At 51.7% G+C, this 27,021-nt stretch overlaps 1 long non-coding RNA gene across 1 annotated transcript; it reads right to left on the bottom strand.

Moving 5' to 3' along the window:
- Window positions 1–121: 121 nt before the first annotated feature.
- On the bottom strand, window positions 122–27,021 carry LOC311525118. Its single transcript, XR_014712689.1, has 3 exons — window positions 26,851–27,021; window positions 5,699–7,059; window positions 122–5,040 (listed from the first exon to the last, which is right to left on the bottom strand). It is a non-coding gene; the product is annotated as an uncharacterized lncRNA (long non-coding RNA).

Raw genomic sequence — 27,021 nt, 5'->3', positions numbered from 1 at the left:
GGGCAGAGGCTGCAATGGGTGGCGATCTGTGGAGTTGATTGCCCCATGCTGCCCTGTTTGTACTTGCTGATGGTAGGGCATGACTTCCCTTTGCCCCACAAAAAAACCAGCCACAGACAAGTTGCGTGATGAACCCAGATCTTTATTTACACAGCAGCGACCAAGTAACACACCCAGGACCCCGGGGAGGCGTTTACTCATGTGCGACTCACCCCACAGCCCTGATGGCAGCACACCAGGGAGTGGGGTGATTGGGAGATACAAAGGGAAGCGGTGACTCCCAGCTCTGAGCTAATAAAGGAAGAGGCTCCGTTCCTGCAGGATCCCAGCACATAGGGCAGCTTCCGGGCCTGCTGGTGGTCCCCTAGATTGCTTTGCACTGCACTGAGTTATGGTCTTGGGGGGTGCAATAGCTCCTATGCACTTGGCTGAGCTTGGGCCTTGTACCTTGGTCTGGAGGACCTGGGGTGAGTTAAACCAGGGCTCACACCCCCCCCCCACACACACACACCCAGCATGGCCATGGCATGACAGCGCTGGAGGGCTCCGCCCTCCCATCCTCCCTTCCTCTCAGCCTGGAATTGCCAGAAGCGAATCCCCAGACGTGCTTCCAAACCTTGCTCTCCAGCTCCGCTGACTTCTGGAGGGCTCTGCATCGGAAGGGGGCAGGTCTTCTCCAGCTGCTGAGCCATGGCCTCAAGAACAGTATTTCCAGGAATCCCCGTCATAGTGCCTAAGGGATTCCTGGGAAAACTGGACCCTGAGGACACGGCGGGGAGAGAAAGTGTGGTTTCCGCTGTCCCCAGTACTTGAGCATCCTTTAGCCATCCACAGCGCCAGGTGCCACCCTGAGGGAGTGCTACACAGGTGTCTAAACCCAGCTTGTGACCTCCCTGCACTGACCCCTGTCAGCCCCCCCCCCTTCATTCCTTTAGCCAATTTACTCCCACTGTGGAAGATGAATCCCCCTTAACATGCCTTGCATTCCCAGGGGACTTTGGAGGGGGGTGCAGCACAAGCCCACAGGCACTAACCATGAAGTTCCAGCCCACTATTTGGGGTGTGCCACTTCCTTATACCTCCTGCAACCCCATACATGTCTCTCTGCCTTACAGCTCGAGATAAGCACTCTGCGACATAGGATCCTCAAATGGCCAGCCCTGGGGGGCTCTACTGCCATGGAGTCCGTCTCCTGCCCAGGCCTAACAGATCTGAGCTCTTGTAATGGGCGAGGGTCATTCCCCAGAGCTCCTCTCTGCTCCGGGCTCCTTGCCGAGCGTTAGGGAACGTTCCCAAAGTGCAGCTGGGATAGGCAAGCCACACTCTGCCCATGGAAGGGGAGGGAATTAGCATGGCCGGCACATGCATACTCACTGTGCTGACAGATCCACATAGGTGCATTCACACGTGCACACCCAGAGCTCTTTGAAACCCAACCTTAGGGTTCAGCGGGGAGACTGGGACAGAGAGCCAGCAATGAAGGCAACTGCAGGGCAACTAGAGGCTGCCTTGATAACAGGCTTCCTGAAAATCCCTCCTAACCTTCCCACCCCCTGCCTGGAACCAGAAGACCACCCTGTGGCCTGGTTGGTGCGAGAGACCTTCCCCTGTACCTCTGCGCTGAGCCTCAGGTGGCCAGGGGGTTTGTCTCCCCAGTTCACACCCTATGCCACTCCTTCGGTCTGAACCCAAGTGGCGAGTCTTCCCTTCTTGCTGCCCATCAAGAGAAGCTGCTGCCTGGAGCCATAAGTCCTGCTGGCCTGGGCTCCCGTGCGGCCTGTTGAACGGATGCATGTCCCTCTGCTGCACAGTTCCTCCCTTCCCGAGCTACAGTGCTTCATCTCAGACTCACAACTGACCAGAGATGCAGCACTGCACCTTGGGCTGGGAGACATTGATGGAGCTCCATCTGTAGCCATCCAGCATTGCCTCGCACAGACATGTGGCGGGGGGGAGAGGGAGAGAGAGAGAGAGCTGTGTCTCTGTGAGTGTGTGTGACTGGGTATAGCTGATTTAGGATGGGTGTATATATGTGTGTCTCAGGCACCGTGTGTCTGTCTCCAGCCCCCTCCTGCTGTCACGCGCCCTGATCACAGAGTGTGTCAGCAGTGACATGGCACGGTTCCTGCTGGGATTTCGGGCAGAGCGGGGCGAAGGTGCAGCAGCAGCCATGGGTCAGCGGAAGGAGCTGTACGGCCAAGGGCAGGGAAAGGGCTGTTTGGGGTAGGAGCAGCTAATGAAACATGGGATGAGGCCGCCTGCAAAGAGCCAGTCTGGGTTTTATGCGGAGCCCAGAGCAGGCTGGGAGAGGAGCTGGGGAGTTGAGTCAGTGTGGCAGGCACCCATGCATGAGAGACGTGAGCGGTATGGAGTTGGACAGCCAGGGTTTTAAGGAGCTCACAAGAGCCTGGGGTGACCCACAACGATGTACAGATGCTGAGAGTGGGGGGAGAATACATTGCCATTACCCCAGCAAAGGGTGAGGCTGGCATACTCCTCAGGGGGGAGGGCTCCAGGGAAACCCAGGGTTCACAGAGGCCTTGTACCAGCACATTCCAAGCACTTCATGGGGGTTATCCCCTCACTGCTCCAGATGCTGCTCTTCCCAGTGCAGGCTGGCTGGAGGCCTTGACTTGGAATGGCCTTGGCTAGATCTGAGTTCACTTCCCCATGGAACGGCCACCGTGAACGACCTGACTGACCCCTTGTTGGCAGCTGCAGCAGAGAGGCTGAATGGGCCTGACTGCAGTGCCTTCTGCCAGGTCGGGGTGGGCAGCGGACACTTGCTGCGTAGCCGGGCACGTTCTGGGGCTAAGCAGGGACCTTTGGCTCCAGGGCTGTCAATCCGGCCAGTGGAGCTCCTGGGGAAAGGACACGAGCTTCTGTTTGAAAAGCAAAGAACAGACAAAGGCCACAGAGCCATGAGGCCCAGATACTGGGGTGCTGGGTGCAGGGTAAGCCCAGAGATAGCTACATAGACAGACAGTCCCCCATGAAATGGGAGCAGAAGGCGAGGAGAGGAAGTAAACAGGGCCTGACTGAGGTTCCCAGGCCTCTTCAGTCCCCTATATGGCAGTGGAAATCTATCAACTGCATGAAAAAACTTGTTGGCAGTTTCCACGGTATGCATCCGATGAAGTGAGCTGCAGCTCACAAAAGCTCATGCTCAAATAAATTGGTTAGTCTCTAAGGTGCCACAAGTACTCCTTTTCTTTTTGCGAATACAGACTAACACGGCTGTTACTCTGAAACCTGTCATTATGCAAGGCACTGCATTTAGCCGTATGGAGTGGAAATCTATCAACTGCATGAAAAAACTTGTGGCAGTTTCCACGGTATGCATCCGATGAAGTGAGCTGTAGCTCACGAAAGCTCATGCTCAAATAAATTGGTTAGTCTCTAAGGTGCCACAAGTACGCCTTTTCTTTATATGGCAGTGGAGGCTCCTGTCTCTCTGAAGCTGAGCTGGCATGTAATTTATGCCTCCTGCACTAAACACGGCTGCAGATGGCTGGCTGGCCCTGGGAGACCTGCTGAGGGGGAGGGAGGGGCAGGTCAGCAGGGCTATGGAAAGCAGGACTGCGGTTTCCTCCGGAAAGAAGCCCATTAATCAGCCCCTCTGCTGTGGACAAAGAGCAGGACAGGCCCTGAGCTGTGCCTGGGGGCTATTTAGGCAATTGGAAGCGTCTCAGTGTGTTTATGAGGAGAGCTGATCCCAGCATAAACTGTTTGCATTGCATTTCCCAAAGTGCTGCGTGCAGCAGGGGCTGCTTGGGTTAGCCGAGGGCCCGCCCAGCATGCCAGCCGGACTGTCCCTGCTGCTGGGGGACACTGGGAGGAGTCTGCGCCCCTTGGACCGAACAGGAGAGCAGACGGTGGTGGATTTCTGGGTCCCAGGATTTGCAGCAGATGTGGGGAGGGATGGAGGGGTGTTGCTGGAGCTGTTGCCTGGGCAGAGGGCAGAGTGGAGAGATGCCAAGAGCTCAGGGAAGGCGTTACTAGGGCAATACTGATGTCTGTATGGGAGCCCTGGGCTATTGGGCCCTTCCAGCCAGAACTCGCAGTGAGATGTCTGCAAAGTCAGCAGCAGGGAGAATGCCTCTGGCTAGTGGTAGGGCCAGGGCATTGGGTCTCCAATACAATGTTAGCAATTCAACCCCCTCCCTTGCATGTTCCCCATCCCTGGACACGTGCCAGCTGGGAACGGCTCAGGCATAAAGGAGTTAATGGAAGTCAAACCAGCCTCTCTGATCCTCACCCCTGAATGAAGCAACAGCGCATCTTGATTGTGACAGAGGCCACACAGCTGGCCAACACCTGCTTGAAGGCTTAGGAGCCAATGCTGATCCCAGCTGTCGCCCCTGGAGCTGAGACTCTCAACAAAATCTGCTCACTTGTGCGGCTTGACTAGCATGGAGGGGAGGCCTACACTGTGGGCAGAGGTGTTTCAGGAAGGAATCCCATGAGGCTTGCGTGCACAGATCAGAACCATAGATGGTAGCAACAGAGAGCACTGGAGGTGGGGAGAAAAGAGGGGGTGAGAAGGAGGTGGGTGGAGAGAGCAAAAGGACAGTGGGGGAGGGCGAGAGACCAGACCCAGAAATGTCTTTTGCAGACAAGCACTAACATCCTGTGCAATCCTGAGCAGGGATGAAAAGCGGTAAACAGACCATCTGTCATAACAACGTTCTCATGCTGGGATCCAGCAACCTCCGTCAGCAGGCAGCCAGGAACGGATGCGCACAGCAACCTGACAAGAAGCAGATGGCAGCTCTCGAGGCTGGAGTTCCTTCCATCCGGTGCGCTGGCAGCGCCTCTTCTCTCCTCTACGTCCTCTATCCAACCCGTGGATCCTGGCTTGGAGTCCACAGAAACGGAGCTGCCTCCACGGAGCTGAGCAAAGTGCAAGCCAGGTGTCAGTTCTACAGCTAACTCCAACGGGCGGAGCAGGAACCAGGACCGTCCAATGGTACCAAGAGTCCTGGTCCTTCTCCAGCGCCAACCCCCCTGCTCCCAACCAATCCCATGTTTCCAGGTTCACTGAGGGAAAGAAAAGAGCAAAATTAAAGCCAGGCTTGTGCAGAATCGGAAAAACAGCTGGGAAAGTAGCTCTCCCAGCCTTCCCCAGCTATTTGCAGGCAGCCCACCTATAACAGCCCATAGACCAGGTATCAGACGCACAGGCTCAGATCAGCTTTTCCACCTGCGCCACAGGAATCAACACCTTTCCAGACATCACAGAGATCATCACACAAATGGGAGAAACCCTCTTAACACAACACCCTCTCCTGGCCAGGGTACATTTCTCCTATTGCAAGCTGCAAGCTTTGCCCGTGGCTTCTCTGCAGTCACCAGGGCTAGACAGGAGCAGAGCAGACTGGCTTACCACATCAGCTCTTTCAGGTTTCAGCCTTGAAGTGGTTTGAACAAGCCACCTGAAAGCACAGCCCTGAAAGATCAGGGGGTTAGAAATATTTCCAGCTGTGGCGTTATCTCCAGGCCCAGAACTGGTTGGGCAAGCGAGCAGCAAGCTGCAGCCATGTTTGGAAATCAATCTGCTGGCGGTCAGAGAGACAGGAGGCACTCACTAAAGGACTAGCTGAGAGAGATGGCTCAGCACATGAAAGGAAAATGGCACACAGACTCCCAGGAGAACCGAGAGGATGATAACAAGGCAGCCAACTTTCAAAATGCTCACCCAGTATCTCTTTCCTCCTGGCTAGCATGGAGAGGATGCTGACGCAAAGAGATCCCAGGAGTCTCCTACCCACAGGCAATAAGCCAGCCCCAGATGGAGAGACCATCCTCTTCTGGGCTGAGCCACACAGCAAACCTTCGCTCTGTGCTGTGATACAAACCTGGCCTGGCCCGTTGTGAGGGATGCACCCTCCCGATCTGCAGAGAAAGGCATTTTTTACTCAGAACATGAGCAACAGCAGTGAGGGAATGTGTCAACTCACCAGAGCTGCAAACCCGCCAGTGACAATGCAGCCAAACAACATAAGGCAAATAGCAGATGGGGGCAGATCCCAGCTCAGAGTAGGCAGGTCTGAGGCTGGTTTGGGGAGGATGGAGTTTTAGGTGATGAGCTATCACAGCACCAAAGAAAACACACAAATAAGGACCTTAAGCTGAAGCTACCCTCTCCTGTATTCTGTATAGAGAGAGGCCAGCCTTCCCCTTATATAGTGAATAACTAACCGTGCAGACTTACCTGAGTGTGAGAGTACATACAGCCCCAATAACCGCCCCTTCTATACAACATTTACACTAGCTCCATGGGACTGTTAGTACCTAACAATCCTGCACCAAAAACTGGCTTAGGGGGACTATGCCATTCCAGCTAACTGTGTGTATTAGCTAGAATCATCCTACACCACATCCCCAGTTCTTACCTGTGTATAACACTACTACGCTGCAAAACTTGACGCCTCTCCACACGGGTATTTCACATCGCGTATAGACAAGAGCTGGACTGGAACAAAAGCCCAGGGCCCAGAACTGGATAAGCCTTTCCCAGCCTTTGGGCTGTTCTGGTTCAACTGTAAGCTCAGAACCAGGGGGTCAGAGGCGGGATTCTGATTCAGAGCCAGTTCTCGTACGTACCTGTTTAACTGCCTGTAAATACCCCTCTGCAACACAAAGGGACAGGTTATAAAAGTGCAAACAAAAGACCACAGAATCCAGTCTGAGGCAATTTCACAAGCTAAAGATTGTGTCCATTAACTGGTAAATATGTGTGTATTTGTGCATGTGCCTATCTGTGAGTGCTTGTGTGTGTGTGTGTGAAAGAGAGAGAGTGAGAGTACATACATGTCACAAGAAAGTTAGAGTGGTTGGAAGTGGTGGCGCGTGCATTGACAGATGCTGGTGCTTAGTGACCATCAGCTTATGCTAACAGGCCATGTTGACCTGCTGCCAGTTGCTTGGATTTCTGAGGCTGCTCCCCTTAATGGGTCACTCGACAGCCCCTTCAGGCAGCCTTCAGTCATGACTTCGCCAAAGCTGTCAGCTGTGCACTGCTTCCGCTACTCAGCAAGCGTCCTCTGCGTCACATGCCTGTAAGAGACAAAGAGAATGGGAGATCAGCAGGCAGCCAGGAAAGGCCCTGTCACCAGGGCTTGCTAGCCAGGACATCAATGCAAACCCAGCTGAAAGTCACAAGTGTCATGAGTTGAGCTGCTTCTCAGCTCTTTGGCTTTTTGGGACATAGCAGCCCTATGGCCTGGAGAGGCCACAGGCCAAGCTGGTGTGGATGCATGGTGAGAGTGGGGTGTTTCAAGGGACGGGAACTCTGCTGGGATCATGGGCTTTCATGGCCAGGCCCAGCGCCAGCCTTGTCCTGACCGGGAGCGGAGCACAGCCAGGCCAGATCCAGCCGTGTTCATGGACAATTGCCAAGCAAAGCTGAGCTGTGTAAAACAAGGCTAACTAATACTGGCCTAGCTCACCGGGATGAGAGGCTGGAAGAAGGGCAACATGCAGTGTGATTATTAGAGCCAGGCCTGAGCTGCAAAATTCAGAGCTAACTCTGGCTCTCAAAACCCACCCCCTCGACCCCAAAAGCCTGGCTTGGAGGAGTTGGGAGGGGGCTGGTTCTGGTAAATCTATGATCATTGTTATTGTTAGTATCTGTGGGCAGCAGGAGAAGGTCAGTGTAACACAGCAGGAGAAAGAGTGCGAGGCACAAGCTGACAACACTCCTGTGGGGCTCCTCAGCAATCCCACCCAGAATATGGCAGTCTCGCTTCTAAATTACCCCTTAGTACAGTTAGCTACAGTGCCCGATACACACGATCTACCCCACCCCGCAGCATCCTTCCCTCTGCTCTGCACCCCTGACACCTGTCAGGCCTGACTCCTCCAGTGCTGCAAAACACTCCCAGCCCATTGCAGCCACCCCGCTCCTCGCCCAGACAGTGGGAGGTCAGGCCTCCAAACTGAGGCCAGGTCCCCTGCAGTGCCCTGGGGGGCGCTAGCCTTTCTCCCACTGCCCTGTCCTGTAAACTAGTCAAGTGCCCCAGTCCACCTCTAAAGACCCAGCAAGCAGACACCAGAGGGAAGCCTGCAGTGCAAACAGGGACAGCGTCTGTAATGTGAGCTGAGCAACAGACACACCCCAGCCCCAGCTCCACCATTCCTGCGAACCCTTCAGTGACCCCTGCGCTCACACACTGTGCAGTCCCGCTCGCACAATTCTGGGTGCACATTTGTGTGTGTGCAAATGCCCACATGTGCTGGCACATGGGATATGTGTGAGAGTCCATGGCCAGGGAGGCCCCCGGCGACTGGGCCCAGTGCAGCCAGTATCAGCGCATGGCTCCTAGGTGTGCATAAGGCTATATGAGCACTGGGTGACTCAGCAGAAAGCTTCAGCGTATGTGCCAGGCATTCGCAGTGCTGCCCTTCCCCTTGGTGCTGTGGGCAGGTCCCGGCAGTGAGACTAGGCAGAGCTGGAAGGCACTAGAGCAGTGATGAGGTTCTCATCCCCAAGAAGTCACCCTGGGCATTGCACTGGAGATGCCTTGGCTGGTCCCAGCTCCCACCCCACGTCTTGGGGGGCCCTACAGACACTGACGGCCCACCATTGCGATGTGCTGGAAGCTGCTCCAGGTATAGCAATGAAAGGTTGATTTGCGGGCCAATGGATGCTTTCTGCACTACTCCCTGAACGGTTAGAAATGCAGCAGCTGCACAGATGGGAGCCAGCCATTCTGGTCAGAGAAGTCTCTGAACAAGGGACCACACACACTGTAAACACCAGCACGCATGTGCCCAATGTATGCACTCACACACACACACACACACAGAGGTTCACCCCTCCAGTTTAAAAGAAAAGACAACAGACTCGGCCGGCACAGAGAGCCCAGGACAGAGGAGCAAACAGAAAAGATGAAGAGAGACAAAAAAGGGAGTGGCTGGCCGACCTGAGGGGTATTTGTATCCCTGGTGCTCCCTGGCTGCTCAGCTCAGCCCTTTTCCCACTCTTTCCCCTCCGTGCTTTGGTCTAAAGAGCACAAATCTCACACGCTCTCAGCTCCTGCAACCCCTGGGAATGGGGGATTTAAACTGCTGGCCCTGGCTTGCAGGCTGTGAGTGTGAGCTCTAGGGGTGAAGAGGGCCCAGCTGTCTCCCAAAGCTCCTTGGAGGATGATCCGCTTAATTTTCGCCCGTGCTTTCCCCCCAGAGCAGTTCAGGAGACACTGCTGTGCTTGGCAGACCTCACAGTCGGAGCCCTGCTTCACTCTCGGAGTTGAGTGCAAAGTGCCTGCCACTTCTCACAGGTGGGTGTTGGTCTTCCAGGGAAATGCTTTAATACTGGCTTACCCTTGCCCTTCAAACAGGACTAATAGCACAGTGCTCAGAAGCAACCCTACAATAACAAACCAGGATATGCTCTGTCCCAGTATTTATAACCAGTCCTACAATAACAAATCACCGTTTTTAAGAATCCTTACAATCACAAACCAGTGTCTGAAGCCCCAGCACTCAGAATCAACCACTGCATAACAAACCAAGATGTACATGACCCCAGCACTCATGCACAACCCTACAACAACAAACCAGGGTGCATGCGGCGGAGGGTACTGGCATCTGGGGAGGGAGCCTCCTTTTAGCTCCAGGCCTGCGTGGGTTTACTCCAGTCAAGTGAGTAATGAGCTGTATGTTCCTGCTGCTGCTTCCAAACCAAGAGGCCCAGGGCATGTTCTGCTCTCCAAGATCAGAGCCGTGCTGGCACGTCCCCCACTTCTGGATGGTAATCAAAGCTTCCCGCGGAGAGCGCACAAAGCCCAGCTCGTGGGACAGGCTCCAAGGAGCTGCCCAGCTCCTGGCCCGCTCCCGGCCCCAGCCATCGCCCTGCACCAAACGACTTGGTGGGAAACACCAAAGCACAGAGTTCTCGTCATCCCGAATGCAGGGCTCTGAGGGCTCAGCTGCTGTCCCTAGGGAGGAGACGGCAGCCGAAGAAATGCCATGAAGCACTCTTGGAATGCTCAGGGCTGCGCGTCCTACGGCGCTTGGAAGAGAAACATCTGCTGGGAACTATTCCTCCCTCCAGTGCCAGAGGGAAGATCCTCCCATGCTTAGACCTTTCCAGTCCCTGAAGAGGGGCACAGAGCAAACACTGGGCCTGCCCCTATCACATAAAAACAACGAGGAGTCCGGTGGCACTTTTAAGACAAACAGATTTATTTGGGCATAAGCTGTTGTGGGTAAAAAAACCCCACTTCTTCAGATGCATGGAGTGAAAATTACAGATACAGGTATAAATCAATTGGCACATGAAGAGAAGGGAGTTACCTTACAAGTGGAGAACCAGTGTTGACAAGGCCAATTCAGTCAGGGTGGAGATTTATTTTTCTCCCTAATTTCTTTCTGCAGGGAAGCAGGGCTTAGGCTCCATGTCTAGGGAGCAAGGAGGTTCCTGCTTCTCACCCAATTTCCTAGCTGGATCTGACTCAGGCACAGGAAAATGGAGTGACTTGTCCAAGGTCACCACAGAGTCCGCAGAACATCTAAACTAGTGTCCTCCTGGACCACTTGACCACACAGCCACCCTCTAGTGGAGGGGGTTGCCTTCCTATGGATTGCTATGGTGCCATAGCTATGCTGGCAAAATCCCACAGTGTAGACACAGTCTACATTGAGCGAAGGGTTTTTCCGTCGTTGCAGGAACACCACGTCCGGTGGTAGCAAGGGCGATGGAAGCAGTCTTCCATCGACCTAGCTGCATCTACACTGGGGTTAGGCTGGCATAGCTATGGTGCCCCAGGGTATGGATTTTTCACTCCCCTAAATGCCACAGCTATGTTGATCTAAGTTTGAAGTGTAGCCCTCGGCTCAGAATCCAGGTCTCAGCAGGTGATGCATGCTCTGCCCTGGAGCCATGAGTCCTGGTATCCCACCCTTACATCAATGGATATCAGGGAAGAATTTGGCCCACCGTTTTCTGACCTTCCTGACAAAATGAATGTGTTTCTTCCTGCATTAGTTATAGACATGGATCCAGGTTAGGGAGATCTCCACGCCCAGTGGATCACTGCATCTTTCTGGATTGTGTGCATCCTCCCAGGAACTGAGCCCTGCTACAGACAGATCACAAGGCCGGCTGGATTCCCAAGATAGCCCTCTGGGCCAGAGGGATTGACAGCTGATCACAGTAGATGCTAAAAGTTTCTGTTCAAAACCATTTTTCAATTTTAAAAAATTGATTTTTTTTTTAAAAAGGCCACTTCTACAGGCACTGTCTGTTGTCCCTAAAATTTGTTGTAATTGAACCTCCAAAACCCTATTTTTTTTCAGTTTTCAGCAACCAAAAGCCCCCCCCCCCCATTTTGATTTCTTCTCTTTTTTTTTAAAGGAAGCCAAGAAAACGTTGAAACAAATGAAAACTTTCTCATTGTCACAGATGTTTTTCACAGGCCCCAAACTTTTCCCCTGGTGGCTCTGCCCAGCAAGTCTGTGGCAGAGCTATGATTAGACCTCAGGCCTTCCTGGCTCCCCATCCTGGGCCATAATGCAGGACTTTGCAAAGAGGCATTATTACTTTCTCTAGCACCTTTCCTTCCTCCATATGTTTTGCCAGCATTCATACACGGGGGGCTTGATCCAAAGCCCATTGAAAAGCTTCACTGGCCTTCAAACCTGCAGGTCTGTCTGGGGAACTCTAGGTGGATTGTGCTTTGTATTCAGTTTTCCTTGCATATTCCCAGCTGTGGCATCAGCACATTCCTGGATGAACCTGCCTGAGCCATCCTATTTGCCCCTGTGAGATCCCCCCTCAGGGTTTTTCCCCCCAGCATCAGTGGGGGCGTTTGCAGGTTGCAAAACACTAACTAATATTGCAGTCGCTTGCGCCTGGACCTGAGCTCCCCTCTCTGCCGCCCAGTGCCCCACGGCTGTGCAACGCTCATTGGACAATGTGCCAGGCGGCCATGGGGATCTAGGACTAGAATCTCGCCCTCTGCCAAGGCACTTTGGTTGCTCTAACTGCAAGGAGCAGCTTGAGACCCAATGTCATGCTGTGACAGATGGAACAGAGACAAGACAGCTGGAGGGGGAGACCTCCCTGATGTGATCTTAGCTCTTACTCGCACGTCTCAAAGCCAGGCTTAGCTCCGCTCAGGCAGACGTGCCTCTCTCTTTGCCAAGCATTGCACAGTGCACCTCCCTTGTAAACACTCCTCGGGTATATAGCCCAGTGCCTACAGCTCACATACTGCAGTGTTATTTCATACAAAGACTGTCAGCTCCATGGAGCCCCTACCGTGCCTCATGGCAACCCTTTGGGGCCCTGTAGGGTGGTTGGGAAGGGGCAGGGGAGGGGGGCATAGAAGAGTATTTCCCCAAAACCTGCCTCATCACCATGAGGTCAGGTTTTAAATCAAAGGTTTATGAGGAAAAAGGAGAGCGGGAGAGAGATCCCAATCTGGTCCTAGATTGGCAGGCTGATTAACCCCGAGTTCAGGCCCAGGCCCTGATGCTCGCTATAAATAGTACTGCTTTTCCTTTCCCATCCTCCCTCCAGGGGATGAGAAATGCCTGTCCTTTTATGGTCAACGAGGCAGATTCCTGGGGCTGAGCTGGGGGCAAGCCAAGGGGGCCAGGGGATGCAGTCCTGGGCCTTTCATGCTGCTGCTCTTGCTCTGTGGGCTTTACTGGGATCAGTTATAATGCCAGGAACAGAGAGCAGGTTTTAATGGCTTAGAGGAAGGGATGAGTGCAGCGGGGAGATGATGTGAAGACATCTGGAAGTTGTGGCTGGGAAATGCCTCTCATTCTATCCTCTGGGCTCATGGTACCCATGCCCACTGCTGGTCTGAGCAAGCCATGCCAGGGACAGACATCCTATTTTAGTGCCCATGCTTGGGAACTAGGCTCCCTGTGAGAATGATGGGCAAACACACGTGCTCTCTGAGGCTTCCAAACTGCAGGCCACAGCTCTGTCGAAGTGAGCAAGGCCACAGGAAGGTGCCGTGGATGTGCATGGATGCAAGCCTGTATAGTTATGTGCACGATATGTATACCGGCTGTGTGTATATCGTGTGTGTGCGATGTGTATACCGGCTGTGTGTATATCGTGTGTGTGTGTGTGATGTGCACGATGTGTATACCGGCTGTGTGTATATCGTGTGTGTGTGTGTGTGATGTGCACGATGTGTATACCGGCTGTGTGTATATCGTGTGTGTGTTGTGCACGATGTGTATACCAGGTGTGTGTATATCGTGTGTGTGTGTGTGATGTTCGTGATGTGTATACCGGGTGTGTGTGTATCGTGTGTGTGTGTGTGTGTGATGTGTATACCGGGTGTGTGTGTGTGTGTGTGTGTGTGATGTGTATACCGGGTGTGTGTGTGTGATGTGTATACCGGGTGTGTGTATATCGTGTGTGTGTGTGTGTGTGATGTGTATACCGGGTGTGTGTGTATCGTGTGTGTGTGTGTGTGATGTGCACAATGTGTATACTGGTTGTGTGTATATCGTGTGTGTGTTGTGCATGATGTGTATACCAGCTGTGTGTATATCGTGTGTGTGTGTGTGATGTGCACAATGTGTATACCGGCTGTGTGTATATTGTGTGTGTGTGTGTGTACTCTGAGTATGACAGGTGGTAAGCCCTGTGGGCAGGAATCCTCTCTTCCCTGGGTCTGTCTCACATTCAGCACAATGGGCCTTTGGGAGTCACTATCAGAGAGAAAATATTTACGCCTAATGATGTGTTTGCATGTGATGTGTTTGGGACTGTGTGTGTGTGCATTTGTTAGGGTGAAAAAAACAGCTGCAGTTTCTTCCCTGACCCACAACTGTGCCCCCACTTTGTAACAGGGCAGTTGGGTTTAGCATTGTGGTTGGGGTGTGTTGCAAAGGGAGCGGGGGGTTCTTGCTGCCCTTCCCTCTGACCCCCCCCAAAGATTCTTATCCTCTTGCTGGGAAGGTGCTGCTCTGTGCTCAGTCTTACGAGGCCTTAGTCTGAGCACTTGTAGACACACCTGCCAACTGAGTCTCCCTGAAATGGCAGGGGGCTTGTCATGGAGACAGGCTCCCCTCACCACACTGCAGCTGGTGAGCTAAGGCTAGGCTTCCATGGGGCCAGCTGGAGTCCAGGATGGGAAGCCAGCGCTGTGGTACATGGGATTCCTGCCCCTTTGAGGGCTCGTTTTGAAAGTTAGCAAAAAGTTCTGATAACAACCAAAGTCCAAGGCCAGTGCCACGCACAGGAAGACCCCAAATTGTGTGTGCCATTGCCCCACCCATGGGATGTTCCTCCCCACCATGGGCCCCATCTTCCCTACCTCGCCATGCTGCAAGTGGAGTCAGGGGACAGCGCACCCTGGTGGCGGGGTGGGGGGGAGGGAGCGGGAAAGAAAGGCACTGGGGGAGATGGTGCACACTATGGGAAGGAGGGAAGGGTACATAGAGGCACACACAGTTTGGGGGGATGGACATAGTGCAGTGTGGGGGGAGGAAGGTTTAATCCATTATTTCTGAGGTGCGAGTTTCTATCTATAGAGAACTTCAGTTACATTCCCTAGCTCTGCCTAGCACCCCTCCGTCCATCAGAACCCAGCATTGTATTTCTCTGCCCACCCACCTGGAGGCTCTTTAACTAGGGCCAGAGATGGGAACAGGCTAGGAGGGGATGGGGCCCAATTGCCACCAGCCCTGGACAGGACTAGGCAAGGGCATTCCTGGTCTAAGTTCAGCATTCAGGGTCTGCTGAGGAAGAGTGGGGATGGCAGCAAATGGGCCTCAGGTCCTCGGCCAACGCAAGGTGGAGCCTCCCCTTCCCCTGAACAGTGCAGGGGTGACTGAGATGCGATGGGACAGCAGCCACCACACCGCTTTCTCCCAGGCCTCTCGCCCAGCCCTTCTCATTTTCTCCCAGCTTCATCCACTTTCCCCTTGCTCCCAGGCCCCTCCCCACCCAACCAGCCTGCCCACAATCACACCATTCCCCATCCTGCTGCCTTCACTCAGGCCTGCCTTCCTTCCTCCACTCTCCAGTAGCCAGACCTGCACAGCATCAGGGCCTGGCCCGCCTCTCCCCTCTTCCCCTCATGCTCAGGCCTGTCCCTTACCCTTCTCAGAAGCAGGCACGGGGGTGGCGGAGGGGAGGGGGAATGGGCGTGGGAAAGGAGATGCAGAGGAAATTGTGTCTGGAAACAAAAACTGTAGCCTTGATTTTGTGTCAAAAGTCTTGAGATGACCTCCTTCACCCCCCCCCCCGCCCCCCAATCCTTACCACTTCCGCCAGTGCTCCTGAGGCGTGTAAGCTAGGGGCTCTGGGAGCAACTCTTGCTCTGTTTGCACATCACATTCCTAGCAAAGAGGAAGTAATTTGCAGGGTGAATTCCCAGGGGAGACAGTCACGTCAATGGCCCTGCAGGAGCCAGTTTTCTTTTAGTAGCTAGATCCATGTGATGCGGAGGATGGGGAGGGCGGGGGAACGGAGGGGACGGCGGGAGGAGAGGTGAAGAGGGAAATCTCTGGAGTCCAATTCAAAAGGTTGAAGTAGCCCGGATAAAAATCCCTGGCTGTCAGAATCCTGGATGCACGTGGATGGCTGAGGCATAAGCCATCAGTGCCTCCACCTGGGTTGGAGGGAGACAAGCTGCAGAGGGAGCCGGCAAGAGGGCACAGAATTCAGAACAAAGTACCAAGCTCTACAGCAGAAGAAACCTGGCTAACATTTTAGCTCCTTCTCCTGGGCTTAGCTGGAAAGAGACAATTCTGCTGTTCCCCCTGCTACAAACACTTCCTGGCCTCCTCTTCCTCCTGCCCAAGCCCATGCCATGAAGTCACAGCGCACCTCAGCCTTGGTGATGTCCCAGGCCATCAAGCCTCCCAGCTGGGATGTCATGGAATGAACCAGGCAGGAGGAGCTGACTGCCTGGACAGGTCTTTGATAATGCAGAGCCCAGTCCTGATGCAGGCAAAATGCCCACTAATTTGGGAGCTATTCATAGATTCCAAGGCCATAAGGGGCTTTTGTGATCATCTAGTCTGACCTTCTGTGTCACACAGGCCAGAGAACGTGCCCAAAATAGCAAATCTTTTGGACAAACACCCAAGCTTGATTTAAAAATTGCCAGTGTCGGACAATCCACCATGACCCCTTGGTCAATTGTTCCAATGGTTAATTACCCTCACTGTTAAAAAATAGCACCTTATGTCCAGTCTGAATTTGTGTACTTTCAGCTTCCAGCCATTGGATCATTTAATACTTTCTTCTGCTAGCTTGAAATATTTGTTCCTTTCTGTAGATATTTAACCTCTTAATTTGCTCTTAGTTATGCTAAATAGATTGAGCTCCTTGAGTCTAGCACTGTAAGGCATAAAGAAAAGGAGTACTTGTGGCACCTTAGAGACTAACCAATTTATTTGAGCATGAGCTGGAAATGCTGGAAATGGCCCAACTTGATGATCACTTTAGATAAGCTATTACCAGCAGGACAGTGGGGTGGGAGGGAGTATTGTTTCATGGTCTCTGTGTGTATATAATGTCTACTGCAGTTTCCACGGTATGCATCCGATGAAGTGAGCTGTAGCTCACGAAAGCTCATGCTCAGATAAATTGGTTAGTCTCTAAGGTGCCACAAGTACTCCTTTTCTTTTTGCAAAGACAGACTAACACGGCTGTTACTCTGAAAACTGTAAGGCATGTTTTCTAATCCCTTAATTGTTCTTGGGGCTCTTCTCTGAAACCTCTCCAACTGATCAACCTCGTTCTTGTATTGTAGCCACCAGAACTGGGCACAGTATTCTAGCAGCGGCCACAGCACTGCAAATGCAGAAATGATATAACCTCTCTCCTCCTACTCAAGGTTGTTATGCATCCAAGAACATAAGAACGCCCTACTGACCAAAGGTCCATCTAGCCCAGTATCCTGTCTTCAGACAGTGGCCAGTGTCAGGTGCCCCAGAGAGAACAAACAGAACAGGTAATCATCAAGTGTTCCATCCCCTGTCGCTCATTCCCAGCTTCTGGCAAACAGAGGCCAGGGACACCATCCCTGCCCATCCTGGCTAATAGCTATTGACGGACCTATCCTACATGAATTTATCTAGTTCTTTTTTGAGCCCTGTTATGGTCTTGGCCTTCACAACATCCTCTGGCCAGGAGTTCCACAGATTGACTGTGTGTTGTATGAAGAAATACTTCCTTTTGTTTGTTTTAAACCTGCTGCCTATTAATTTCATTTAGTGATCCCTAGTTCTTGTGTTATGAGAAGTAGTAAACAACACTTCCTTATCTACTTTCTCTACACCAGTCATGATTTTACAGACCTCAATCAAATCTCCCCTTAGCTGTCTCTTTTCCAAGCTGAAAAGTCCCAGTCTTATTAATCTCTCCTCATACGGAAGCCGTTCCATACCCCTAATAATTTTTGTTGCCCTTTTCCAATTCCAATATATCTTTTTTGAGAAGGGGCGACCACATCTGCACACAGTATTCAAGATGTGGGTGTACCATGGATTTGCACCAAGGATCTCATTAGCCCCACTGAGAACATATGTTCAGCCTATTGTCCACCCTGAACCCCAAATCCTTTTTAGTCACCATTTACCAGGAGAGAGTCTCCCATCCTGTAAGTGTGGCCTACATTTTTGTTCCTAGATGTATACATTTACATTTAAGTGTATTAAAATGCATTGTATATGCCTGTGCCCAGCTTACCAAGCAATCCAGAGCGCTCTGTATTGGTGACCTGTTTTCTTTATTATTACCACTCCCTCAATTTTTGTGTCATCTGCAAACTTTATCAGTGCTGATTTGATCACTGATAAAAACATTAAATACCACAAGGCCAAGAACAAATCCCTGCAGCCCCCACTAGAAACACGCCCACATGATTTCCTGTTTACAGTTACATTTTGAGACCTATCCGTTCATCAGCTTTTACTCCACTGAAGGTGTGCCATGTTAATTTTATATCGTTCTAGTTTCTTAATCAAAATGGCGGCCGGTACAAAGTCAAAGCCTTACATAAATCTAAGTATAGTACATCAAAACTAGTATTTTCACAAATCAAATTGGTAATCTCATCCAAAAAGGTATCACATCAGCTTGACAGGATCTATTTTTCCATACACCCATGTTGATTGGCATTAATTATATTACTCTCCTTTAATTCTATATTAATAGAGTCCTGTATCCGTTGCTGCAATATCTTGCCGAGGATCAGTCAGACTGACAGAGCTATAATTACTTGGCTCAGCCTGTTTACCCTTCGTCTGAGCAAGGACTGCAGGACTGGGCAGTGAGCAGCAAAATATAATCCTTAAAGTTTCTTTTGTGTGGGGGAGGGATGGAAACCCATGAACTGCCCCTTTAAGAGTCCCAGTCATGGTGGGGCTGGTGCTCATTAAGCTGCCATGCTAGCTAGTGTTTATTAAGTGGCTGTTCCCTTTTTATTGCCTTTACTCAAGCTAGTTCTGGAAACTGTATGGGTCCCATTAGCAAACCACTTCCTTTAATGGGTAGCATCATGACCAACTGAGAGCTTTGCTGTTTGGTGGCTTTCCCAGCATTGCCGCCCTATGCTGATGAGTCTGCTAAGCAGAGAAGGGTAGGGCCCTAATCCCATCCCCCAGTGGAGGTGGGACATGCAGCTATCAGACTCTCGGGCCCTGAATGTCCCTGGTTTGAGTCCTGCCAATAGCTGGATTTGAACCCAAAACCTTCAACTCCCACAAGGGGAGCCTACACTTGAGGAGTAAATCCATTTCCGGGGACTAAATAATAACCTGCCTTTCCCCTGTTCCCTTCCCTCGCAAATAAAAATTTGACCCTAGAATCCACCAGTTCTCCCATCTCCCTGTGCTGAGCCTCTGAGCATACGAAGTCTCCAGCAGCGTGCTGTGGGGCCTAGGGAAGCTCATTAATTTATGTGGCAGGATAATGTGTTAGGAGGAATTCAGTCTGAGCAGGAGTCGGCTCCCCTCTGCATTGCTGTCCAGGGCAGCCAGCGGGTTATTGAGGCTGGAGCAGCTCTTTAATAAAAGCCACTTGGGAGTTGTTGAACCACTCCAAGGAGCCAACTTCAAGGCCTTAGCTGTTGACCACTCTTCTTCCAATCTGGGAGGGCTTCCCCTCAAAGCTGATTCCCACAGCTGCTCCGTAGGGTAGGAGGCATCACATGAGAACGTGGGGCATGGGAAGGGACACAGTCAAATTCAAGTCTTTTTAACAAACTTGTGGTTAAATATGACTCTCTCTGACAGCGTCTCCTTTAAATAACATGGCCAGATTTTTTTTTGAAATCATTCTTTTTGCAAGAAGGCTTTGTTCTGCTCTGCTCTTGCTATACCTCTATAAAAGGATCTTTTCAGCCAGGGAGAAGCTGACGGGTCCCCACTCCTGCCGTGAGCTCTGCATGGGGCCCATTGCAGTGGATGGGATCTGCACAGGCGCTGCACTCCTTGCAGGACTAGGGTCTGACGGGCTCTCCAGAGCTTGGACAGTGCCAATAACAAAGGGCTGATGAATGCATACCATAAACGGCGACAAAGGGTCTCACTTCCTTCAGTTACTTGGGGGCTACTTGTAACTCTAGTGGGTGCAGCATTGTCAGACAGGTTAGGATTTTCAGATGGATGGGGGTCACCGGGCTCTAAGTGCTATGTGTGCTCGCTGGAATTAATTTGAGCCTGTATAAGAAGTAAAAGGAGCCTGTTCTTAGCAGATCACGGCGCACAGCATGCCTCCTACACAGGGCCGTTTGTTAAACCTTCCCCCACAAGACGTGTCTGTATTGTGTGCAGGCACATGGGAGAAGGTGTTCTGATACCCAGGGGTGGCCAACCGTGCTTGGCTCAGAGGAGTTTGGAAAAGAAAGAGAAAGAGGCACAGAAAGGTTTAAGTGACAGAAAGAAATGAGGGTATGAAAGAAGGGAAGTCGAATTCACGAGTGAGTGCGTGAGGAGAAGCAAAGAGCTGCAGCCAGACTAACAAGGTAGCACGTAGCTACACAGGAAAATGTACAGTGAAAAGGTTCAGGCTGAGAACGAGGAAAACTCCTCCTGGCATCCGTGTCACAAAGGCTGAGAACTGGGAACTCAGTACGTTAGTGAGAGGTAGGCTTACCCCTCAATTAGACAGAAAGACATCTCTGCTCCTTCATAGGACAACTTGGGCAGCCAATTGTGTCCATTGGCTCCTGCCGGTTCCAATGACCACATATAAAGGGGGAGCTGCTCACTTCAGTACCTGAGCACCAGACCAGATTGTGGCTTGAGCTGAGATTTACAGTGTGTCTACACTTCCAGGTGGGGATGTGATTTCCAGCGCGAGGAGACATACCCGAGGTAGCTAGCACATTAAAAATAGAAGTGTAGCCAAGGCTACTCACACTGCTGTAGCTACCCTTCTGCTTTTAACGCACAAGCTCAATCAGAACTGCCTTAGCTAGTCTGCTTGAGCTGGAAACCACACCGCCAGCTTGAAGTGTAGACACACCCTTAGTAGCTAGCCTAGCCGGCGGAGAATACGCTCACTCATAGCTTTAAGTACACGTTCTAACTGCAATAAACATCCTTGCCCCTGAGCCTGCAAACCCCCTTATGTGCATGCTTAACTTTACTTGTCTGAGTGGTGCTACTGAACGCCAGTGAAGCTCATGTGTGTGGGCAGGGCTGGGGCCTAAACTTCTGATGCGCATGTCCCGCTGAGACTGCCTCTCGAGTAGTAACAGCAGAAAGCACAAAGAGCCCAAATAACTCTTCTGTAAAGGGGACACTGGCCATTTGCATTTTCTGAAGCTATGTTTTGAAAACGTCCATTTGCTTCAAAACACATGAGCTGACCTGTTTTAACAAAATCCCTTTTACAAGCTGTAAGGGTTTTCCTGCGCCCCTCCTGATGGAGCATTTAACAAGGGAGAAACTGATTACCTCTCTGTAAAGGGGAAGCAGAGATACTAACTCTCCCAAAGTGCTGTCAAATGCACAAAATAAACACACCTACATAACCCTTTGCTGTGGCTCTCCAAGTATTCTATGGGTTGGGTTGATGGTTGTGTGTTTTGTGCTGGCCTGATACTGAGAGTCAGCACTATTAACATATAATCCTTCATTTAATAAATATTGGTTACATTCAGTATCTTCAAAATGAACAGAGCTTATAAAAGATTGTGTTGCTCACACACAAACATTTATAACTACACACTGTGTGTGCACCCAAACACCACCATACACACACGCCAGCTGACATACATACACCAACACACACGCAAACATACTCACCCATACATAGACACATGCACAAACATACATGTCCACATGTGTGCATGCACCCTACTCAGCTGCATGCATGCGTGCAAGCACACACAATCACAGGCATACATGTTCCTGCATATACACACAAAGTTGGTTGCTGCCTATACATTCACCTGCATAGCATGCACATAAGCACACGTGTCCCTGTGCCCTTACACATCCAAACATATGCATGGTTTCTGGCTGCACAACCCCAAGTGCACATCACCCCATCTTCGCTCTCCCCTCTGTCCTATAGAGAGGGCGTCCAGCATTGTCATTCTGGGAGAGCCCAGGCCCCAGCCCGGTGCTTTTGTAACACACTCTGAGCCAGCCTCTTGAAACAAGACAGCTCTCACCTTCCATTTACCTATAGCCAGAAACTCCCCTTCACCATCTTGTGGCCACAGCTCCTACCATGTGGAGGGGAGGGGAGACCCATCACAAGGTGTTCTGCCCTGCATTGAGGGGGTGGGATGGTTCATTTGGGATTAGACATTCCACCTTAATGGGCAGCCCCACTGACAGCTAGGTAACACCCCCCTGCTCTGATGGCATATTCCACCAGGTGGGAAAGGAACCCACTTGCCAGTCAATCAGGATCCCTGCACCCAGGGACAGGGTAAGAAGCAAATCCTGAGAGGTGCTGAGCACTTGCATTGCCCTCTGGCTTGGCCCAGGACTTCTAGGCAAGGTCAAGCAATGCAGGGTGCTGATTGGCTGGGGGCGAGCAATGGTTTATCCTAGACAGGCAGCGTGGGGGCGGGGAGGGAGAGGGAAGGGACTGGGGGCTGAAGGACCTGGCTGTGTGGAAAGTCACTGGGGTCCTCATGACTGAAACAGCAACTTCAGCCCATCTCTTTGCTGTTGCTTTGTGCAGTGCATTAGCCTGGAACCGCTCCGTTCAGCGCATCTACTGTTCTTTCAGTCTCTTTGTGTGTGTTTTTGGCCAGGGTTTCTAATGATGAAATGGCCCCAGAGCTCAGATTTCCAGCCTCTTGCCTCATCCTTTCCTATCTGGCTTCAAATCACTAGCAAAGGCAGCTTTCTCCCTCTCACGCACGCACACAGGTTAAAACCCTGGGCTGTGTTAGCTGAGGGCATATGCCTCAGCCCATAATGCACACTACTCCCGGCACACACACACACACTCAAACACACACACAAATGCATACACAACTACACAATTACCCTGTAACACACTCTCCACACACATTCTCACCAAAACATGCCCAAACATGCCCAGTCTAGCACACACACAAATGTACACACAACTGCACGCTCATTCTGTAAAACACATTTCACACCACACTAACATAACCACACACAAATATGCATGTTTTAAACAACACACTGACACACAGTCTTACACATTAAACACAAATGCACACGTCAACACGCACCCTGACTCACTCACACTAAAACACGCCACTATTAATTGTTGTGATTGGGACGAATCACACAATAGACAATACAACACAATACCCCCACTCCTTTAACCCTTGTAATATCTGGCCCTGCTGAGCAGGACAGAAGGGAGAGGAAGGAATGGAGATGGCAGGTTTTGTCTGGGGTGGGTGGGAAGGGGGGAAGCTTCCCAGCTTCTCAGCCTTGGAACCCAGAACCTATTTTGCAATCTGTGGTTAAAAAATACAAAGCTTAATCATCTCCAGACAACACTCCTGACAAGCAAAGAGGGAAATGCAGCGCTGTCCAGGAGCAGCTCAGAGCTGCAGCCTGTCTAGACACAGCCTTCCCCTGAATGCCTGCTGATAATGCCTTGGGAAAGCTTTGGCAGAGGTGCGTCACGCATGAGTGTGTGCTGGAAATGAACTCCTCACCTAGCAGCACGAAACTACAAAGGCATTAAAGCCTCCTCTCTCTAACTAGGCAGTTCTAGGGCTTATGACTGGGTAAATCATTCGTAACTCTACAGCTGGTCTCTGCGAGAGCAGAATCGGGCCCCTGAATGCTACTAGTATGGTGAGTTGGAAGGGTGGGAGTCCAGGGGGACTACGTCCCTGTAATACTGACATCTGGTCATATGCCTGCTGGTGACCTGGCCAGTTGCCGCTGGAAGTGTAGCAAAGGGATTGAATTCCTCCCTTTAGCCAGAAGATGTAACTTTCTTTTCCAAGCAACTCCAGCTTGTGCTGCAACATGCAGAGAAGGGATCATTAGTCCTTTAAAAGAGGCAGGGTTCATGTGAGGGTCCCCCACAAGAGCCATTACTGGGCAATCTGCTTTAAGGGGTTCTCTGAGTGTAAGCCATTGTATGTCAAGCCTGTCCACATGCCCCAAGCGCGACCCTTCCTGGGGTCAGATTAAGGTGCAAGAGGATGGTTTCCCCATCTCCTCCTCCGTCAGACCAAGGACAGGGAGCCACGACCTTCGGAGTCCAAGCCCAGCTCCAACATTAACATACTGTACAAGTCAGGGTTGCACTCTGTGCCTAGTTTCCCCATCTGGATACTGGGGATAACGAAACTGGTGGCGGGGGGGGGAGGGGGTTTGAGAGGGGCTAGTGGGAAATAGATAGAGCTGTGGTTACAATTTTTTTGACAGAACAGTTTTCCATAGGAAAAGAAAGGTTTCATCAAAACTGAAAAGGTTCACCGGAATGTCTCAATTTTGATTAATTTTTTCCTGGGCAACAGTCTAAACAAATAATTTCAGCTTTCTCATTTCATTTTGATAAGGTAAAAATATTTCCTTCTGACTTTATCATTTCAATTTATTTTGTTTTGCCTTTTATATTAAATACAACATATGAATATACTGTTACACTCTATAGTGTCATATAATATAAAAATAGAAATAAAATGAATTGAAATGATGAGGTCAAAAGGAAGCATTTTCCCAAACTGAAATGACACAAGTGCATTGAATCAAAACAATTTGACATTATTGAAGTGAAAATTCTGCAGAATTTTCATTGTCTGGGAAGTTTCAAAGTAACAGCTTTGTGTTCCAGTTTGGAACAATCTCCTCTCCCCTTCCCCCCAATGTTGGAATTTCCCAAGGAGTGAACAGCTGCAGTGGGAAGCACTGGGGTGGGGTTAGGGTGTGTGTGTCTTGCCAGTCCTTCCCTCCTGTTATTGATTTGGTTACATGGGCCAACCTTTGGCCTGAGATATTGCAATCCTCAATAGGTACCAGTGTTTTTACTTTGGTGCACAGATGTGGGGGCGTGGGGGGGGGAAGCAGAGGGGTTCTGTTGCCACGGACAGCTCTGAACTGCCCCTGCTGCCTGAGCACGGTACTCGTCCTTCCCACAGCCCTGGGGCTGAACTGTCCATCAGTCTATCCCCTAAGTTGCACAGCTGGCAGCAGGGGAGAGTGACTGGGTATCTCTGGGAGAGAAGAATCCCTTAGATGCAAGCAACCCTCTTAGCAAAGAGCCCTGCTATGACCAGAGATCTGAGCAGCCCTGGGGTTACTCAAGTGCCTGGGGAAGGTCTGGGCTTGGGAGACACTCTGTTCTTTGTGTGCTGGGTGTCAGGGAGAGGGGATGGTAAGGCAGAGATTTAACAGGGGTGTGCCAGTCGTGACCTTATGGAAACGTCAGCCCTAGCAGGGCAATCAGCTGAGCTCTCCTGTTGCAGACCTTTCTGGAGCAGCCGGTGCAGACTTGCCTGCTGGATCTTTGACTAGATCAGAACAAGGAGACATTTTGGGAGCCAGGAGATGGCACCAGCCTAGCAAGCCCCCCAGCAGCCTCCTGAAAGTGCCTTGTGACCCTCCCACCCCGTCACTGAGCTCACCTGCCAACTCCTAAAGGCAGACAGACAGGCAGAGAGGCACAAAGCCCGGTGGCAAGACACGGATCTCACACCCGTGTCGATGCGCCGCAGCTCCACTGAAGTCAGTGGGATTACTCTGGATTTACACAGGAACCAGGCTGCTCCGGCAGCTGCGGATGGGGGCAGGCTAAGAAGGCTGGACTCTGATCCCTCGAGGATCTAATAGTTTTCTGTCTAGCCCTCAGGCCCATACAGTGATTTGCTTTCAGGCAGCTGCCTCCCCATTGTGTTCTCTAGGAGTTCACTGCAGCCTAAGTAGGGGGTGCTAAGTGGCTCGGCCACAGGTCCCCTCTTCTCCCACACGCTCTAACCATGCTGAACAGCAGCTGGAGAGAGCAGCAACCTTTTGCCAGGGCCACCAAGCAGGGATCTGCGGAAACTCCTGATTGGGAGGAAGCCAGCGCTGCTCGCTGGAGGAAAAGCAAGCCAAGCCAGCAGCAGCGGGTCCCGTCAGCCTGTGAGCCAGGATCCTGTCAGTCACTGATCCACAAAGAGTTCCTGGGCAAGGAGAGGTGCCTCCCTAAACATCTTCAGAACAGCCCCTCCCCCTTCCTCCAGAGCACTTGCTTTGCCTGCTGCAGGTCTCCGGGGAAAATGGCAGCAACATCTCTGGCCAGATCAGTTGTAACCCAATGCAGCTAACATGGTCTATTGGCATCTTCCATTTGGGGAGCGCAGGGAGCCAGCTTTGGCTGGGATGTCAACTTACTTATTTTTCCCCCCGGAAATATATGTGGAGCAAAATGCAGCCCAGTGTGACTCGCTGTGCCTTGGGGCAAACTATTGGCCCTGGCCGCTGAGAGCTGCCCTGCAGGGCATTGGCCAGCAGCCCTGGGGGTCAGGAGCACCCTGCTCCCCACTCTCACAGGGAGCCAGCTGGGCTGGCCACTCAGCCTTTGGAACTGCAGCTCAGGGCAGTGGGTTCATTCACTGCAGGTTCAAACAGTCTTGGGGGCTGCTTGGAAACCCTCCCCCGATCCCAGGGCTGCAGATGCTCAGAGACACGACTCAAGCAATTTCCCCAACTCACCAGAATCTCTCTAGTGTAACCATCAGGCCTAACACCCCCCTGAGCATTGTTATCCCAGACCCCTACCTCCTCGCAGCACTCTGCATAGCTGCGCGTGGACACCGCTGACTCCAAAACTACAGCTCCCCCCTGCAGAATAGGGGAGAGCAGGATGCAGAGCTCTACCTCCCTACACTGGGGAGAGGGGCTGTCCTGCCCCACTTGGGCAGGCAGCCCCTGATAGTGTGTTCCACTGAAACAGACACCATCTGAAGGCTGGTCGCTACACAGCGATCCCCACCACCCCCAGCCCACATGCCTTGAGCCTTTGGGTGTGATCTGAGTGGGGAGAGACATAGGCTGAGGCCCCATTATTTGCTAGAAGGGGGACCCTGGTAAACCCATTCTTGTTTCCCCCCTGCCATTCCCCTTCCTCCTGTCCATCTGCTTTGCGCTCTCCTTCCTACCCAACCTGGGAGAAACTAAGCTGTTGCACAAACAGAGACTGAAATTTCAGCACAGAATAAAGCAAGCGTAGCAAAGCTGGGCGATCGGGTACATTTACAAGGGGAAGCCGGTGTCTGGTACAGATTGGTATTCCCATTAGCAGAGAATTTCAGCATGGGGACCATTACAGCTATGGATTTCCTATCGCTAGCTCTCTCTCTACCCAGAGCTACGTACATATGATAGATAGACATACAAAGAAATGCAGCTGTGCCAAAATGAATCTCATGCACACACTCAGCTCTGCTTCTCTCGGTCTCGGCGTGTACGTACCTATGTTGCACGGTGATCCGAAGGACTCACTCACACCTGCTGTGCACTAGGCCCCAGCCGGGGAAGAAGGGGGGGCCTCACCTCCACTCTTCAAAATATAACGTGCTACTGGGATCCGGTGCTGCCAGCCTGGGTTTTTTAAGCAGCTGGCATGGGGGTCTTCGGCGAAAA

The sequence above is a fragment of the Lepidochelys olivacea genome (assembly GCF_965140295.1).
Source record: "Lepidochelys olivacea isolate rLepOli2 genome assembly, chromosome: 8".
NCBI lineage: Eukaryota > Metazoa > Chordata > Testudines > Cheloniidae > Lepidochelys > Lepidochelys olivacea.
Note: the sequence above shows the minus strand (reverse complement) of the source record. Positions and strands in the feature narration are given on the sequence as shown.